Raw genomic sequence first — 19,128 nt, forward strand, 5'->3', positions numbered from 1 at the left:
TAGAGAAAGAGAGAGAGAGAGAGAGAGAGTTAAACACGATGATCTCCGAGCATTTTCACACGTGTATATTTATTCTAATCCAATCCAAATATTTTCGTCCACAGACACCTGCATTTGTGATATAACTTCATAAATTATATTAAAAATTTTAGGAGTACAAAATTAAATAATAAATAGAAAGTAAAATTTCAAAATTTCAAGAATTACTGCTGTACTTTAATACCCCTCAATCTATCCTGCAACATCTCAGCTAGTTGCACTCATCCGTAATTTTTTAAAATTAACAAAACAGCCCCTGACCTCCACTTGTTTAACCATTACAGCGTGAATTTCTATATTTAATTTAGCATTTTGTTGTTTTTAAATAAAATAAAATAAAAATTAAACCCGAACTCGGATCCTACTTTGAAGCCGTCAAATATAACGACGGACTGAATCTTCAGCGCTAAACCTTCCCCCGTTTACTTTCTGCCAACTCCATAACGGCTGCCTCAGCTGGCACCTTCTTCATCTTCCTGAGCGAAGCTCGGACTCGGACACACCGTTCAATGGAAGCATCTAAAGAAGCAGAGGAAGATAACAAAGCTTGGGAAGATGTGATCAGAAGTATGTTACCGGTGGGAGCTCCGTTACCCGACCAAGATCATCTCGATTACTCTATCGCTATTGAATACGAAGGACCTCCTATTCCTTATGATGTCCCTCGTGTTGATCCACTCGATCCCGATGCCCTCTCCATTTCTGATACCTCTTTGATTCCCGTCGCTGCTTCGATCCCCAATAAACCCAAATTCTCCCGATTTATAAAGAATCGCTATTCTGTCACAAATGGAAACCCCCTTGAAAGCCATAGACTTTCCTCCGCTTCAAGATCCCAGGTTGATTCTCGAAAAGGCGATTCCGACTCCGAGATCGAGGTTGAGAGGTCGCCGCCGCCGCCGCCGACTCAGCCAGATGATAAGAAGAATGCTGTTGTGACGTTTAATACGCCGAAAGGTACGGAACACGATGATGATGATGAAGAAAAAGAAGAAGAAGAAGAAGAAAGTGGGTACTCTTCTTCTTCCAGCGTCGTGGATGCTGCTGCTGCTGCTGTAACGAATGCGGAAACAGGTGGGGTTAGGAAGAGGGAGAGGAAGAGAGGAGTTTGCAGCAGGTGTGAGAAGAAACGGAGTAGATTGAAGGAAAGAGAGGCGTGTTTGGTCTGCGATGCAAGGTATTGTAGTAATTGCTTGCTCAAGGCCATGGGGTCTATGCCGGAAGGAAGGAAGTGCGTAAGTTGCATCGGGAAGCCTATCGATGAATCCAATAGGTCTAGACTTGGGAAAAGTTCCAGGCTTTTGAGGAAACTTTGTAGTGCTTTGGAGGTTAAGCAGATCATGAAGGCTGAGAAAGAGTGTGCGGCCAATCAATTGAGGCCTGAGCAGTTGGTTGTTAATGGGAGACAGTTGAATCACGATGAATTGGCTGAGCTTTTAGGGTGCGCCCTACCACCTCAGAAGTTGAAGCCTGGAAAGTACTGGTATGATAAGGATTCTGGATTGTGGGGAAAGGTAAAATTCTGTATTCAAATTGGATTGTTATTTATTATATTATTTTCATGTATTTGAACTTTGAACCTTTTGAGTTTACTTTCAGGAAGGGGAAAAGCCCGACAGGATAATTAGTTCTAAGTTGAATATTGGGAATAAGCTGATAAAGGATGCTAGCAATGGGAATACAAGGGTTTACATCAATGGCCGGGAAATCACCAAGATTGAGCTTAGAATGTTGAAGGTACTTAAGTTGCTTTTCTTCATATTACATGCGACATGTTATATTTGATGATGATTATCGGAAAAGCGTTAACTCAAGCTATTGGATTTCACACGTGAAAAGTTACACATCAATGTATTAATGGGGTTTTCTGTATGTCTGATAGTGTTATAAAGATTTCTGGAGTTCAATGGGACAAAGAGAATTTTTCTCCTTATCAAAATGGAAACCAGAGATGTGAAGCTAAATTCAGTTTGCTTTAAATAATCACTGTTTGCTTTCTAAATTGAGCTGTTTATCAATGCTAAATGAGAAACCATTCTAAAGTCCATGCTATTGACCTGAAAACTTCTTCACTTACAATGACTCGCTCTGTCATTTTAGTGAAATTATCTTTTATGATTCAATCTATATTTGAATGGACGAGGTTATAGTTTGTCACAACAAACTTTTATTTTGGTTCCAATTCCTTTTCAAGATCAGTTCTGCAGGGAAAAGTGTACTAACGCAATTTTCGGTCATGGCTTAGTGTATGAGTTACACGCAATTTTTCTTTTACGCAGTCCTACTTAAAAATTAGAAGATGGTTGAGACTTTTAATCCTAAACTTAAGGTCATTTTGTACGAACTAGAAATTCCAATTTCACTTTTCCATATCTTCTATGTTGTTTTAGCACTTGTAGCCTTCCTATTAACTACTATGTTCCCTTTAAAGATGATTACTAACCTTATCTCAGTTTCATGTGTTCTACATACAATGATGCTTATGCTTAGTGACATGCAAGTTTGGGCAGAGTGATCTGTTTCCCACCTTAACTCTCTGATAGAATGGCTGTTTTCTGACTAATTAGATACTATGAGGTGTTTTACATTTTCCCTTTGCAACTTGTTAGAAATATTTAAGGCGTTTTGCTCCTAAGAGCAAAACCCTAAGGTCGTCAAGCAAAAACTTTATCGACATAAACTGCAACATGTTTTTGCTCCCTCTTTCTGCCTTCTGGAAATTGGTATGTTAACTAAAGGGCTGAACCGACCTTGTCATGCCTGTGATTATAGCTGAGCAAATTTATTTTGGAGAGAGTGACTTCTTTTCTTTTGATATGTACTTCCAAATTTGTTTTGCTTGTCCCCTCTGTCCCACTTTGCTAGTGCTTGCAAGGTTTGAGTATCATGGACTGACAGAGGAATCCTGTTTCTAGTGATTGAGTATAAAGTTTGTAAACAACATTTCTACCATCTAAATTTGCGAACAACGCTAAGCCTTATGTAGGGTGGATGGTAGCATTTCTTCAGTGTATTATTTCTCTAGTCTCTAACGCATGATTCCTCATTCTGATGGGTGGAACACATGGTTTCTTTTTTCATTAGACACACTACTTTGCATAATGATGTTGCTTCTATTTTCACTTTAATTTATTTCAGCTGGCAAAGGTACAATGCCCTAGGGATACTCATTTTTGGCTATATGAAGATGGATCCTATGAGGAAGAAGGTCAAAATAACATCAAGGGAAAGATATGGGAAAAGGTTCTCTTGTAATCTTTACATTAAGTATAAGTTCTAAAATTCAATCAGTAGTTGAATTGATTTTTTATTCAGTAGAGTTTGATTTTTGGTAGGCAGGCTTTTACTCGTTTCTGTTGTTCATTGTTTTCGCTGCCTGTACCACCTGCGAATCCTCACGGGCTGCAAGAAGATCCAACTACCTTTTCAAGGAGAACAGTGCCCGAGTATCTGGAGCAGGGAAGGGTACAGAAGTTGCTATTATTTGGGTTGGAAGGATCTGGTACCAGTACCATCTTCAAACAGGCATGGTTTCTGTTTTAAACTATTTTTACTGCATGCATATTATTTTCATTTCACCTGCTTCTATGATCATTCCATGGTTAATAATAGTTCCATTATTATTAGCCAAGCTTTCTTCTTACGATTATGTAAAATGCTTATCGTTTGTAGTCTACCAGCATCCACCCGATCTTTGATATATTTGTTCTGGTCTTGTTCGTAATCTTGACAAATGTGGTTTTAACTTAAAACGAAATCTTTTTTCTACTGCAAATTTCCCAATGTTCACTTTTCTATCGTCCTGCTGTGGAGTTTTGAGGATATATATATATATATATATTAATTTCTTTAGCTCTTTGTTAATATAACTTGGTGTTAATAGTTATGCTACATGGTAATGGTGTTAATAGTTTTAGTTTTGAGTATATTTTTTAGTAACACATTTTCTTTCAATTCATTCAACAGGCAAAGTTTTTATATGGAAATGGGTTCACACCAGAAGAGATGCAGAGCATTAAGCATATGATTCAAAGTCACATGTACAAGTATCTAAGTGTATTACTTGAAGGACGAGAGAGATTCGAAGAAGAAGCATTGTCGGAGCTAAGAACTAATAATTCCGATGCTGAAAATTCTGCATCAGGTCTCAATATTACTGTCTTACTGCAATCTCATTTCCCATGTTTTTTTATCCAGATTTTATGATATCAATTTTCCGCCTGTTGATCCAGGCCAGTCTCAGCCACTGCTTTCTTCTGTCAATTTAACCACTATTCCTTAATAGATAAGTTTAGGATTATAACTTCTTAGTGATCTATAGGATCAAAGGCCTTCAAGAAGCGTGTTTTCTGAGGGTAAGATGATGTGTCTAACCCGTGGAATGTGAAGTGGCATTTTAGAACTTACATATAAAAGATGATTCCATTCCTATCAATTTAAGCTTTTGGGACGGTGAAAAACTGTCATTAAAGAATACTTTTATGAAATTATATGTAGCTAGAGGGTATTTCTTATTTCCATGAAAAAATAATTCTGTGCTATTTTCATTCGGATGAAACAGGAGTGGATGGAACCGACCAGTGTATCTATTCAATCAATGCAAGGTTCAAGAATTTTTCTGATTGGTTATTGGATATTATGGCTATGGGAGACTTGGATGCATTCTTTCCCGCTGCAACCCGTGAGTATGCTCCTATTGTCGATGAGATCTGGAAGGATCCTGCCATTCAGGAGACATACAAGAGAAGTGAGGAACTGCATCATCTTCCAGATGTTGCCAAATACTTTTTGGAAAAGGTGTGAAACGTCAAGTCATGGTTGTCTGTTTCATGAAGCATTTAGCAGTGATCTAGGTTTTCTTTTTCTTCTTTGTTGACCTTGTTTTAACAAACCGTTATTCTTCTTTGTTCCCCTGCAGGCTGTTGAAATATCGAGCAATGAGTATGAACCTTCAGAAAAGATATATTGTACGCAGAGGGAGTTACTCAGAGTAATGGTCTTGCCTCCATTGAATTCTCATTTGATGATAGGAGCCCCATGTCTGAAGTATACAACGAAAACTTTGACTGCCCTACTCCTTTGATCAAGTAGAAGCTTTTCCTCTCTGATGGTTCATTATTCTATTTTTACCAATGAAATATATATATATATATATATAATGTAATATCTGTTTTTTCGTGTTGCCTCAGGTACCAGCTGATTCGGATAAATTCCAAGGGACTGCACGATGGTTGCAAATGGCTGGAAATGTTTGAAGATGTAAGGACGGTGATCTTCTGTGTTGCTTTGAGCGATTATGACGAGACGTGGTCATGTGGTACAGGCCCTGTCTGCAACAAAATGCTGGCAAGCAGAGATATGTTTGAGAATCTGGTGAGCCACCCTTCTTTTAGGGACATCCCTTTCGTGCTTTTGCTGGCCAAATACGATGTCTTGGAGGAGAAGATAAACCAGATCCCTTTGTCCACTTGTGAGTGGTTCAGGGATTTTAGCCCCTTAAAGCCTCATCACAACCACCAAGCCCTGGCACAACAAGCATACTATTATGTGGCGGTGAAATTCAAGGAGCTATACTATTCTATATGCGGCAGAAAATTGTTTGTCTGGCAGACTAGAGGCCGAGAACGAAAATCGATCGACGAGGCATTCAAATATATAAGAGAGGTACTGAAATGGGATGAAGAAAAGAATGATAATATGTACGCCATCAATGGAGAAGATTCGTTTTACAGCACGGAATTGAGTTCATCTCCGTTTGTAAGGCAGGAATAATCCCAGTAATCACAAAGCCAACAGTTGCAATTCGATCGAATCTTGCTACTAGTAAAGATTTAACTTGGGAAGGGTGATCAATATCTGATGTGTGGTTAATGTATCATAGATTCTGCAGCAGATTGAACATTCTTGGTGATGGCTGCTTACCAATCTTTTCAGCATATTTTCTTACATGGAGATTCATATTTCCAGTCATTTTTGTGGGTTTTTGGGATGATAATTTGTATATCTGTACAGTTTATTTGTTGGACAAGAAATAAATAGGGTGCATTCCCATTCCTTTGTAGATAAACTCAAATTTTATTACTATTATTTAACTAAGTAAAAGAGCTGTTGCATAGTTTCTTGCTTTCGGTGCATGCTCTTCTGCATCCTGTACGAGTTGTGTATGGCTTAGGCTTAAGAGCTGTTGCATTTTTTTTATTAAACAAATCTTGCACGTTTACGTTAGGTTGGTTGATGACTAATGAATTTGTAATAAACTTTAACACGTTTTTTTCACATATATGTGAACTTAAATGAAAATAAATAAATATATAATAAAATAATAAAGGAAAACATGGTTGATAACCACGATTTTTTTATTAAGATAAAAACGATTTTGAATATAAAAAATAATCATATTTTCAGGAAAACATGTTTAGTAGAATATACAATATCATCTATTTAAAGATTTTTTCCTAACATGGAATTAATGTATTTAACACCTTATAGACAACTTGCATCCCTCTTTGAAGTGTTGCGTAGGGGTGTAAACAAGTTGAGTTGAGTTGAGTTTGAGTATTGCTGAGCTCGACTCAATTTGAAAACTCTGAAATGGAGCTCGATTTGACTCGAAAACTTGCGGGCCTAAAATTTTCAAGATCGACTCAAACTCAAAATTATGAACTGAAACTCTTAAAAGCTCGAAAAGGAAAAAAATCTTAAACTTAACTCTATTAAAGCCTCAAACTGGAGCCTTAAATACATGAAAATTTTATACATCATTTAAAAAAAACAACACATAAATGTTAATATTATTAATAAGTTATTTTAAAAAAATCTTAATATATTATATTTTCGAACTGCTCACGAACTTTTCGAGTCGACTATCAAGTAGTTTATTTCAGCTTATTAAGATCTCGAGTCAAGCTCAAGCTCGTGTAACATCTCAAATTTGGGGCTATAGTTTTGGAGACAAATTTCATTTGGTTTGGTGAAAGTCATGTCAGAAAGATCTCAATTGAAATAAATGTGAACCTTGATGACTCAATTATACATTAATGGTGTTAACTCGGATATTTGCAAAGATAAGAATCAATTCTGGAATAGTAGGGATCCAAAATAAATTCAAATAAACTTATGGGCCAGAGTGCAGACTCTAGAAAGTCTAGGGGGCAAGCCTTGTGATTTAACCATTATATAGGGTACAAACATTAGTTTTAAGTTGTGTGGCAGTTTTGCTGGAGAGTGGGGCGGGGGAGGCATTTTCTTCTCTGCATTGTCTCTCCCAGTCTGGTTGCTTTTGTTAACAATTGTCGGATGACATTTTCCTTCACCATGAGGTTTCATCACCATTCGAGTGTCTGTTCATGAGCCAAAACTCTCTGGTTGATCAAATGCCAAAACCATTGTGGTAAACGTCATTCGTTTGTTCAAATTCATCTTTCATCTGTCGTGTTTTTCACAAGGATATGTTGTTTAGAACTTTAAACGTTACATTGTTGCCTCGACTTTACTCTGATCATCTGCTGAACAATCATATAGCTTCGGGTAAGACCACGTTCCCTTATATTGTTTTTTTAAGAGAAGTAAATATTAAATATTGTTCGACTCTGTCAATGTTAGCCTGTCTCACTGCTTTGATTCTTGTCCACTCAGCTCATTGTTCTGTCATTTAACCAAATCAATAAAGCATGGAAGCCCCACCTTTGTTGCCACATAATTTAGGAATTGAATTGTGTTGGATATCCTGTCTTTCTGAAACATGTAATTGTGGGGAGTGAGAAATAGTAATAATAATATATATTTTTTATTGTTATTGTTGTCATTATTGCTAATATACGTATGATAGGGTGCTATTTACCCCTTTCAAATGGAAATTTATGTTTCAAGATTTTAGTTAAAAAACAAAAGACGTGTTATTATTATTTTACAATATTAATAATAAGAACATGGTAACATGTCAGCCTTTAATGCAGCTTAGTTTGACACGGTCTTATATGAGCTTGTATTCGGATTAAACTCCTACATTTAGCTAAACATGTGATCTGATCCGTAATTTGATCAATTTATTTACGGTACAGCTCTCTAATAGTTTCAAACCATCTTGGTCGGCTCAGTTTGATTCCGCACATTTTACTCGAGATATGTTCATATTTCGAATGACGTAGTACTACTGGTCGTGGAAAGCATAAGACTTAACTGATATCGGTTATCTTTGTTAGATGTGTTCTCTAGACCTGTTCAATACTCTAGGCGTACTGTGCTATTATGTTATATGTTACTACCTGAATGCATGATCGTAATCTGATTTTATTTATCCGTGACATTTCTATTTTCTGTATAACATGGTATCATTCACGAACTGCTCATTGATGCATTCCTGATTCTGCATGGGCATAGTACCCGTCCTGGTTCTGCATGAGATTTATTCTTCGTCCTAATTCTATATGGGCATAGTCCTCATCTTGATTCTGCATGGGATTATATCCTCATCCTGTTTCTGCAAGGGATTGTATCCCCGCTTTGTTTCTGTTTGGGATCCTCATATGAGAGCTAAATTCCCATTATGATTTCTGTTTCTGACTGGGATCTTCTTTGAAGGGAACGTCCCCATCTTGTTTATCCGCGACGAGAGGTATGGTTGTGTATTATTGATGTTGCATTCTAATGGTTGAATCCTGATGTTATTGTTTACATATTATTTGTGTTGTTATATATTTATTGATATTTTTGTTTATTGTAGAGGACATACTGAGTTTTGTAGCTCATTCTATTCTTGTTTTTCTCTTTTCAGATTATCCAGTTATATGAGTAGTTTGGCTATCAGAAGCGAGGTCTTGATTGCATACAATATGTGTTTAAAATTTATTTTTAACCTGACATAACCATTTTTTTGGTTAGGTAGGTCGCCATCGACCTTTGGGTTAGGTAGGTCGAATACCTAGAAATGTCTTTTTAAAACAATTTTAAGAAAAATCGATTTTTAAGACAAAATTTGGTATGCGTTTACCAAATATTCGATTTGTTGGGTTCGGGAGTCGGTTACATGTGGGGAATGATTAGCACCCCCACAACGCCAAAAAATCGATACTGTGTCGCTTATATATCGTCGTAATGGTGGAAACTATAAATCACATCGATAATTAAAATGTGATCCATTTATTAAAATTAATTAAATTTGCTTCGAATTAACTATTGTTAGGGAAAATTATTTAACTCGAAAAGAGACCTCGAAATTAACAATCCTCCGTCGGAAAAGCTATTTCAACTATTTCTTATCAATAAAGAGTATTCCCTCTTTGATAAAATGTGAATCGGATATAAATTGAATATTTATATTTAGCATAAAATAAAATAAAACACTATTTAGAAACATGCATTACAATTGTTGAACTTAAAATAAATAAAAATTAATTAGCAAAATAAAATCAATTTTATTTTAAGTTCACATTTGTTCGAACATCGTATCGGATTGTACTACTTCGATCAAGTGATACTTTCCACGACCGTTCTACAAATACGTTCTTGAAATTATTCTAATAATATACAATAGATAAAAGATACAAAAGGGAAATAAATGTAATCGAAAGTGTACGAAATATTTACAGTAAATATAGCTAGGAATATTAAATTACATAAAATTACATATTATGTAATATATTCATGCATGAAGAACTAAAGTACAAACAAATAAATATTACAAACCGAAAATGAAATCACCAAAAATGAGTATATGATTAACAGAAATTTGAAGGTCTAAAATAGCTAAAACAGAAGTTTCAAGGACTAAAATGACAAACAAAAACTTAAAGGATCTAAATAACAAAAAAAAGAAACTTCAGGGGCTAAAATAAAATAAATAGAAACTTAGGGACTACAACTGTAATTACTAAAAAATAGCACCCATATCATAAATATTAAATAACACAGGTATTAAAAATGAAAATAACACATAGACAATATAAAGGATTAAAATAAAATAACCATGAACATAAAGGACCAATCAGAAATTAAACCAAATACGCAAACAGTGACTAAAATATAATATTTACAAATTTCAAGACCATACTCAAACAATCACAGAAACGGGTATAATATATAAGATCAGTGACTAAAATGAACTTGCAAGAAAAGTATTATACATAAGTATAAACAAAGTAAAGTACAATGGTCTAAGCTCAAATATGAACACAAGCGTATTTAAAGGCAATAAAGGACTAAATTATAACAATCATGAAATCAGAGCTCAAAATAAAAATTAAAAAACTTTATTGATAACAGATAACCTAACATTACAAAATGAGGAGGGACCTAAACTATAATTACACCATTTCTCTAAAAACACGCGGTCCATCCCTCAGGCAAAACGATGTCGTAATTATGGCCAAATATAAGGCCAAAATCAAGGCCCTATGTTAACTTCCTATAAAGGCTACTTTTAAGGCATTTTTCACTTAAGTTATTGTTTGTTTAAAAGCTCATTTTAGTCATTTTAGGATCATGTAGTTGTATGTAGTTGCATTTGTGGTGGTATTGTTGTTTTATTTCTTAATGTTGTTGTATGAGAGAAAGGTGCAATTGTTTGTGGTATGCAGGGAATAGCAGACAAAAGGATTCTTTGGGAAGTAATGCCGCAGCATCACACGTTGCTGAAGCAGATTGAAATGTCTTGGCATTTATGGCACAGAAAACGACAAAAAGATACAGTTGTACGTGGACAGCTGGCTCTACACGTGAAATGATTGTTGTAACCGCCTGCCAGAGGACCACTGCCACCTGGAGGATAAGGTTCACACAAGTGGTGTGATTCTAGGGGGTATAAGGGGTATTTTGCACCCAACATCACCCAACAACCTCATCATTACCCCTAGATATTTTTATTATATATGACACCTCATGGGAGAGAAGAGACATACATACGCACACGCATAGAGCAGAAAAATCCCATTTTTATTTTCCTTTTCCCTTATTCTTCCATGGGTTTTCCTCCATTGATAAAGCTCCAAGGAGTGGCGAGCTAGGCGTCCGAGAGGAGCTAGCGAGCTAAGGTGGTTTATGGTGACCGAGGAGACCTCCGGTGGCGCACATTGAAGGCTTCTACTCACTTCCCTTTTGCTGTTATTTTTCATATTATTTTTGGGTTGTTAGAACGAATATTTTATGGCTTGTTATATAGATATTTCGAACCCCACCATGAACTAACTTATTTGGTGGTGGTTGGTTTAATGGATTGTTTAAACTTTATTTTAATGGTATATTTATGTTTATCTTGGTTATTTGCTTGCTTTGCTTATGAATGTTTCACCATCTAAGCTTGTAAGAGGCATGAGAGTGTCCATTTCTTAGATGAAGGTTAGGTGTTCGAGAGAAACCTAAGCTAAAAATACTTGTAGTATTCGAGAGAAACACAAGACAAGATCCTCGTAAGCAATGGGTTATAATATTTTCAAGGGGCTTTGAACCGACCCAGGAATACTATATCCTAATCCTTTAGTACTCGGAAGAGACTAGGATAGGATTTCAACGACTAAAAAGGGTGTTTTTATCAATAGTGTGGTCTGTCAACATCGTTGAGTGAGAGCAGATGCCTAGGCATTCTATTCTGTTAGGTTCCTTTGACTAGAGTGAACACTTTCGAAAATCCCTGTCGAGTAAGTAAAGACTAGATAGCTTAGATCTGCCTGAGAGATAAGCTTAGTATCCTTAAATCAATCCCTACCATTCATTCCAGTGAAAGCTTGTCGTGTGAGGATTATCTACTTATCTTTTATTTTTTGTTTATTTACTGTTTTTACCATTTTTCATTGCCTCGACATTACACCATTTTCAACACTAAACATATGTTCTTGCCACTGCATTTCCATTTACTACACCATCAGACCATTCATCTACATCCACCTTCATACACTTTTCATTTACCGTGACATTTGTATATATCAAGACTAACTATGCTTAGATATAATAGTGCATTGCTTTGGTTAGACTTTTGTAATTTCACCCAATCCCTGTGGAGACGATACTCACTCATCGTTGTATTACTTGAGCAATTGTGTATACTTGCACATTATTTGCGTATAATTTATAGTACTCACCCTAATTCGGCCAGACTCTCATTCTCACTTATTTCTCTCTTTCTCTCCAACTTAGAGAGGGAAAACTCTCTGAAACCAATCCATCTCCTCACTGAGGGAGATGAAAAGTTTCCCTCCACCCACACGACCACCGCCGAGAATGGCACCAGTGACCAAAGATGAAAAGAACAGGGACTCCCAAACGTCCTCCCTTACCAATCAAACTTTAAACGACCCAAAATCCTCACCAAAACCCTCGTCCTTAGATCTACCACCAAAGCTAGACTTTACCTTCGAAGGCTTGAGATTATAGACCGACGGAGGACTTGGTCATCCACCAACGACGAAAAGGGAAGTCCTTTCTCTCTTCTTATTTTTTTTTTGTTCGAATATGGTTCTCTCCTCCTTGATATTTTCTGTTTTTTTCTTTTTTCGGGGTTTTCTCTCTGGGTTTTTTTTTTGTCGAATGTCTCATCCTTTAAAATGGTTGCTTATGATCTCCTTTCAGTTTGGTAAGATGATATTATGATGATATCCTGTGTATAGGGCATGGGATTTCTGATTTTGGGTATGGTGAAATCCTGAATTTTAGGGATTTAAGGTATGGGTTTCTGATTAGGTTAGGTTATGAATTGATTTGGGCACCGTAGATGATTATTTGCTTCACTGTGTGACCAGATTGTTGATGGCGGTCATCTCGGGAGTAATCGGCGAAGCCTAACGCACCGATTGGAGGAGTGAGTGAAGCTCACGTGCCGGCGGTGGAAACTGAAAGGCCAAGCGGTGGTGGATGGATATCTTATCCTCTGATTTAGGGTTAGAGTTTAGTTGGGCCGGTTCGGGTCCTGTTGGGTCAGATCTGGAACCGGGTTTGCTGGGTTGGGTCGGACTGGATCTGGGTCGGATGTAAATGGGTCCTCTTGAGTCTTGGTTTGGGCTGTCTGTAATGGGCTTCGAGAATTGGCCTGCAAAAATGTAATTTATAATTAATAATAGTAATAATAATAATAATAATAAAATTAAAATTAAATAGAAAAGACTCGGACAAAAACGGGTGTCTATATAACCTTTTTAAAATGTGGCATGATTTTACTTCTGAAATTCGTATTTGATAAATGCTTTTAAAAGGATATTTTTAGTAGCTTTCGCACATGAACCATTTATATGATCATCGTGGTCACTCTTATTCAGTTGTAACTCCGGATCTAGGGTTTACAGCTCGAGTTGAATCCATTCGAGTAGAGCATTTATTAAGCTTTAACTGAATCGATTTTGAGTAACTCACGAAATATTTCATCTCATTTACCGGCCTAGCGTTGTGCGTAACAATAATGCATAGTCCATCGTTTAAAGCTAGCACATAGTTGTCCCAAAATTGTCAGTTAAAAGCAGTGTTATTAAAATCGAACCGGACCGGCCGGTTCGACTGATTGAACCGGGAACCGGTTGCCTATCCGGTCCGGTTATCCTATAAAACCAGTGTTGCAACGAACCGGCAAAACCGGTGTGAACCGACCGGTTCAACCGGTTCACCAGTTCTGTTTTTTTTAAATAAATATTTTAAAATATGTATTTTCTAATATAATAAGATTATCAATCAATTTTAATTTTAATTTATTCTTATTTTAAATTTAATTCTAATATAATAAATATTTTATTTATTCAAAATTTCACTAAAATGAAAAGAAAACCAGTATATCATATATTTTTTATTGAAAATAAAATTAATATTAAATATAGTACTAAATATAATTGAACTTTAATATATTTTATAACTTATTATATTTTTAATCAAAAAACAATTTATTATATTTAAATTTGCTCACTTTACGATTACCGTATACAAGTTATGAGGATACATCAGCCTCGTACTCTGTGTAAGTGTAAATACAATCGACACCAAATTTAAAGAGTTGTTTTTGAATGAACGATTATCAATAATCATTACATCATCCTCAATTAATTCTACAAACTTTTTTCCAAAGTAAATGTTATTCTATAAATAACAAACACGACAATTCCAATGGAGAATCTTTTTCCCGCCAATAAACACTTTAACTTATTTTGGGGTTTTAATTAGGGTAAAGTTTAAAAATATAAATCCAGTCCTAAATTTATTTTCTGATTATGATGATTGATACTTGTATCAATTATATATTTTTTATTTAGTTGTTGATGATTTTCATTAGATATTGACCTTAAATATTATATTGTATTGATTTGAATCATTTTGTTTCACTTGATTTTATGGTATTTAACTTATATATGTTATGACTTGTGATATTTTTATACCTTTTAATATTTTAAACTTTAAAAAAGTGTTATATATATTAATATTGCTTTGAATATTATGTAAAATTTAAAAAAATATAGTATTTTATATAAAATCCGGTTGAATCCGGTTGAACCAGTAAACCAGTATCTTCACCGGTTCAAGGTCCGGTCCGATTTTAAAAATATTGGTTAACTGATTAAGTTATCGGTTCAACAATAATAAATAAATTTAAAATTTATTGAAATAATTAAATCATCGATTTTACTGATTCATATTTTTTTAAAAGATTCGCAACACTTCTTTTAACTTTTTATATCATTTCATCAGTCCGATTCTAACACCCATGCAATTTACTGATATTTTTGTTTGAATTTTTTTAAAATTAATTATTAGTATTAATCGATTAATTCAGATCGAATTTTACAAAAATCCATTATGACGTGTACAAGTTAGAAATATGAGTCTGACGCCCCATAATTACCGCTCATTGATAGACTAATTTTTATTAGGTATTAAAGAACATTTAGAAATATGAGTCTGACGCCCCATAATGGCGTGTACAAGTTCAACCTTGGAAGCTTACTTCTAATCCGAGACCATCACCTAAACAATCTTGAACGTTATGTTAGGTACATACATACAACCTTAAAACTTATAGTCAATGAAGAAACCATTCTATTATATTTAAAACTCATATTTTGAAATGTTCATGTTTTTTTAATATAGGAAGGTTATGATGGCCGGTCGGAAGGGATTGGAATAATTCAGATATAAGACCAAGAAAATGCAGGCCTACACGTCAAATCCGCAACCTCAAAAACACGTTCAAACAAGCTTCCGTTTACTTGTACGAACTCCAAGCAAGGAAAGGGCGGTCTTTCACCATTTCCACCCAATCCAATTTCTAAACCTTCAAATATGTGTTTTTTTTTTTCTTTTCAACGGTCAAAATTCAAGACTCGCATTCCCCGACCTAATTACCTTGCGTTTTGGGATCGTTACTAATAATTCAAGTTGAACGCTTCTCAATCTTCAACAATCCTTTGTTTTCAAGTCCATAACTTTGAATGCCGTGTGAAGAACTGAACATCTTCAACTCCCCAGTTTCCATTCGATATATAAACCTCGGGGAGCTCCCCCTTTGAACCCATTCGCTCTGATATAATAATCTGATATCAAATCTTTGGCAATGGTTTTCAGTTGGAGAAGAAAAAAACCCAGAAATGGAGACAAGAAGGTGAATCACATGGAGCTTGAGATCCCAAGGCATTTCGTTTGCCCGATTGCTCTTCATCTTATGAAGGATCCAGTCACAATATCTTCCGGGATAACTTATGATCGAGAAAGCATCGACAAATGGCTGGAAGATGGGAATTTCACTTGCCCTGTTACCAATCAAGTCCTCAGAAGTTTCGATCAGACACCCAATCATTCCTTGAGGAAAATGATCCAGGATTGGTGCGTTGAGAATCGAAGCCACGGCATTGAAAGGATCCCGACACCCAGAATCCCCGTCAGCTCAGCCGAGGTCTCCGAGGTTCTGTTTTCGATTACCGATTCCAAGAGACGACTGGACCAATATGGCTGTCTGGATTCCGTTGATAAAATCAAGAAATGGGTCTCGAAAGCGAGCGCAACAGGCGGTGCATTGTGGCAAACGACGTCTCCGGAGTCATCGCGGAGGCGTTCGATGCGTTTGCCGGCGAGTCGTTTGAGATGAACGCCAAAGTGTTGGAGGAGATGTTGGGTGTGATGAACTGGATGTTCCCACTCGCCCAGGAAGCTCAAGTATACCTTGGATCACAAGCCTCTCTGCGTTGCATGGTTTGGTTTTTGAAATCAAAAGACATTCCCGTGAAGCAGAACTCCATTAACGTCCTGAGAGAGCTTCTCTCTTGCGACCAGCAATACGGAGAACACTTGGCAGCCATTGATGGAGTCAACGGAATCCTACTCAACTTCATTAAAGATCCTATTTTCCTTGGATCACAAAAGCTTCACTCATGGTGATTTTCCACATGGTTTCACCATCAAACGAGAAGACCAAGGCTGAATTCGTGGAAATGGGCCTCGTTTCTTTACTGTTAGAATCCATAATCGAGTCCGAAAAAAGTTACTGCGAGAGGGCTTTAGGTGTCATAGGCAAACTCTGCGAGACAAAACAAGGGAGGGAATCTGCTTGCAATAACGCTCTGGCGATGCCGGTTCTGGTGAAGAAAATATTGCGCGTCTCAGAATTGGCAACCGAGTACTCTGTTTCGGCCATTTGGAAGCTGAGCAAATATGAAGAGAGAGTTTTGATGGAAGCACTGCAAGTTGGTGCATTTCAGAAGCTTTTGCTGCTCATACAAGTCGGGTGCAGCGACGAAACCAAGGAGAAAGCAACTGAGCTTTTGAAATTAATGAATCCATACAGACCTGGACTGGAGTGTATTGATTCTCTGGATTTCAACAACATCAATAGATCTTTTTGATATTTTTTTCTCCTTTTGGTTGCAAATTCTTGATTCTTTGAAAATATAATTCAAAATTGCTCGTAAAATTGATTTGTTCTCGAGAAAATATATGTGAAATTGCTCGGCTTTGGTTATGTTAGTAAGGTTGAAGTTTTGGGTTGTTGAGTCAAAAGAAGATGCTCTTAAAAACATATTCCTGGATCCAAGCAATCCAAATAGATCCCTCTTGCAGCAACAGTTTACTGATCAAAAACAAAGAACGAACTTTGTTCTAAGATTTCACATTATGTAAATCCAGGTCACCTTCAGATTTGAGTGTACATATCTTCGCCCAATTCACCCTAGCTCCTTTTATAAACTTATCTTCCCCTAAAAATAAACTTCAAATTAGATGCGAAAATCTTCTTCCATCTTTTATTTTCACCGTTTGATTGACATTATATCATCGTCGAAAACTCTTTATCCCTTAACGAAGACTTTCTTCAAACATATAAATGAATGTTATAGATGTTATGCCAGAAAATTGTTGGGAAATCATAGCTAATAGCATGCAATAAATAGCATTATAACATTGGAAAATCAACTTATTATTATCGGGCTCAATCGAGGGATTGTATTCACTTTTGGGTTTCTATTGTTTAGCTACCACTACTAAGATGTTAGGTCCAGCTGAGTTTGTGCAAGATGGGAGAGTTTAAAACTATAATCGAGCCCAGTTATGTAATAGAATAATTAGGTCCACTTAAGAAATATACTACCGGTTTTTTTGGCCCAATACCCCAGGCTGGTAAACTATTTAGGGTATTGGGCCTACCCATAAATTATTTTGAAAAATACGGCATTCTCTACAGTGAACATCGAACTCGTCACCTCGATATGACGAATTCCCTCCGATATTAATTTTTGTGGTCCTCGTATTGTGGGCCCTACGTGAACCATTATTTTATTGGGATTTTAATGACTCGTCATGTTGAGGTGACGAATCCATTAAAAATATTTAATATATAATAGGGGAACTCATCACGTCGAAGTGACGAGTTCCTTCAAATTCAAATTTACTCTGTTTTCTAGTCGTTGGTCAACGGGTAGTTTAGCAGCAATGAACAACAACAGCCACATCGAACTCGTCACCTCGAGGTGACGTTGGCCTGGTAAAATTTAAAAAAATAAAATTAAAAGTTATTTTTAAAGTAAATAAATAAATGCAACAAATAAATTTTTACATGAAAAAATTTTATGTCTTCGAAGTTCTTGACCATACAAAGGAGTTGTCGAATGATAATGTCATGGGGCTCGTCGAGTACGCCGGGGTCGTAGGCTTTGGCCGTCGTCGTCCTCATCTTCTCGAGGAGGTGTACTTAACACACTCTGCGATCCACTTTCGGAATACGGTAATGGATTTATGACATTTGACGCCATCATCGCTGTAATTGCTTCGACTTGGCTTTGGTGACCATATAAGATATGGTCCCACTTACCCGCAATCGCATGTTTTGTGGAAGATCCTTAAGTGTATTGCGGTGCAACCCATGAACCTCTAACCAAATTCGGTCGAGTCTCGTTTGAAGTATGAAATGAAGGATAGAAACCGAAACTGGTATGTGATGCATGATATTACTCTTCAGCGACAGATGCTGAAGGGGAAGCAAAAGACGATGATGCTTTCTTCTTAGACTTCGACTTGGCTCGTCTGGCCTGATGATTTTGCCATTCTTCCCTTTCTTTTAGTGTTGTCAGATATAGTTTTTCGTTTTCTTCGTAATTTCAAAGATAGGGAGAATAGGTGAAATCAAGGTCCAGTGGTGTGATGTCTTGACGTGGGAGGAGCGATTGGTCACACTGATTCCATTTCTCGATGTAGAATGCGTGTCTCATTGGCCAATTTTCGGTATGTTTCCCACGTGTATCGATTGCATGGAGTGTGCCCATTTCAACCATAAGTATAGGAATTGACTGGTGCGACGCAAACTGTTGCATCACTCTGTCTACGGTGTGCCACTCTACAATCGCATCATGCAACAATGGCGTCACGACACACCATAAGTGGGACCCCACAAAAATCCCCGGCAATACATGTAAGATCTCTTTATCGACGTACGGAAGCCAAGAGAATTGTAAATATTAAGCATTAAAGTAAGTACATATAAAGTTAAAAAGATTCAAAAAAATCATAAAAATTTCGTATTTCATACCACAAATCACACGACAGTGTCGATCCTCATCTGTATGTCTCATGTCGTGACACTCGCCAACTTCGTGTCGGAGATTTTATGACACCATCTAAAATATTTAAAAATAAAAAATAACA

At 36.4% G+C, this 19,128-nt stretch overlaps 2 pseudogenes; both read left to right on the forward strand.

The window, feature by feature from the left end:
- Positions 1-400: 400 nt before the first annotated feature.
- On the forward strand, positions 401-5,989 carry LOC120184123 (annotated as a pseudogene).
- Positions 5,990-15,538: 9,549 nt separating this feature from the next.
- Positions 15,539-16,838, forward strand: LOC120184100 (annotated as a pseudogene).
- Positions 16,839-19,128: the final 2,290 nt, after the last annotated feature.

This window comes from Hibiscus syriacus, unplaced genomic scaffold (genome assembly GCF_006381635.1).
Source record: "Hibiscus syriacus cultivar Baekdansim isolate YM2019G1 unplaced genomic scaffold, ASM638163v2 tig00112857_pilon, whole genome shotgun sequence".
Taxonomy (NCBI): Eukaryota; Viridiplantae; Streptophyta; class Magnoliopsida; order Malvales; family Malvaceae; genus Hibiscus; species Hibiscus syriacus.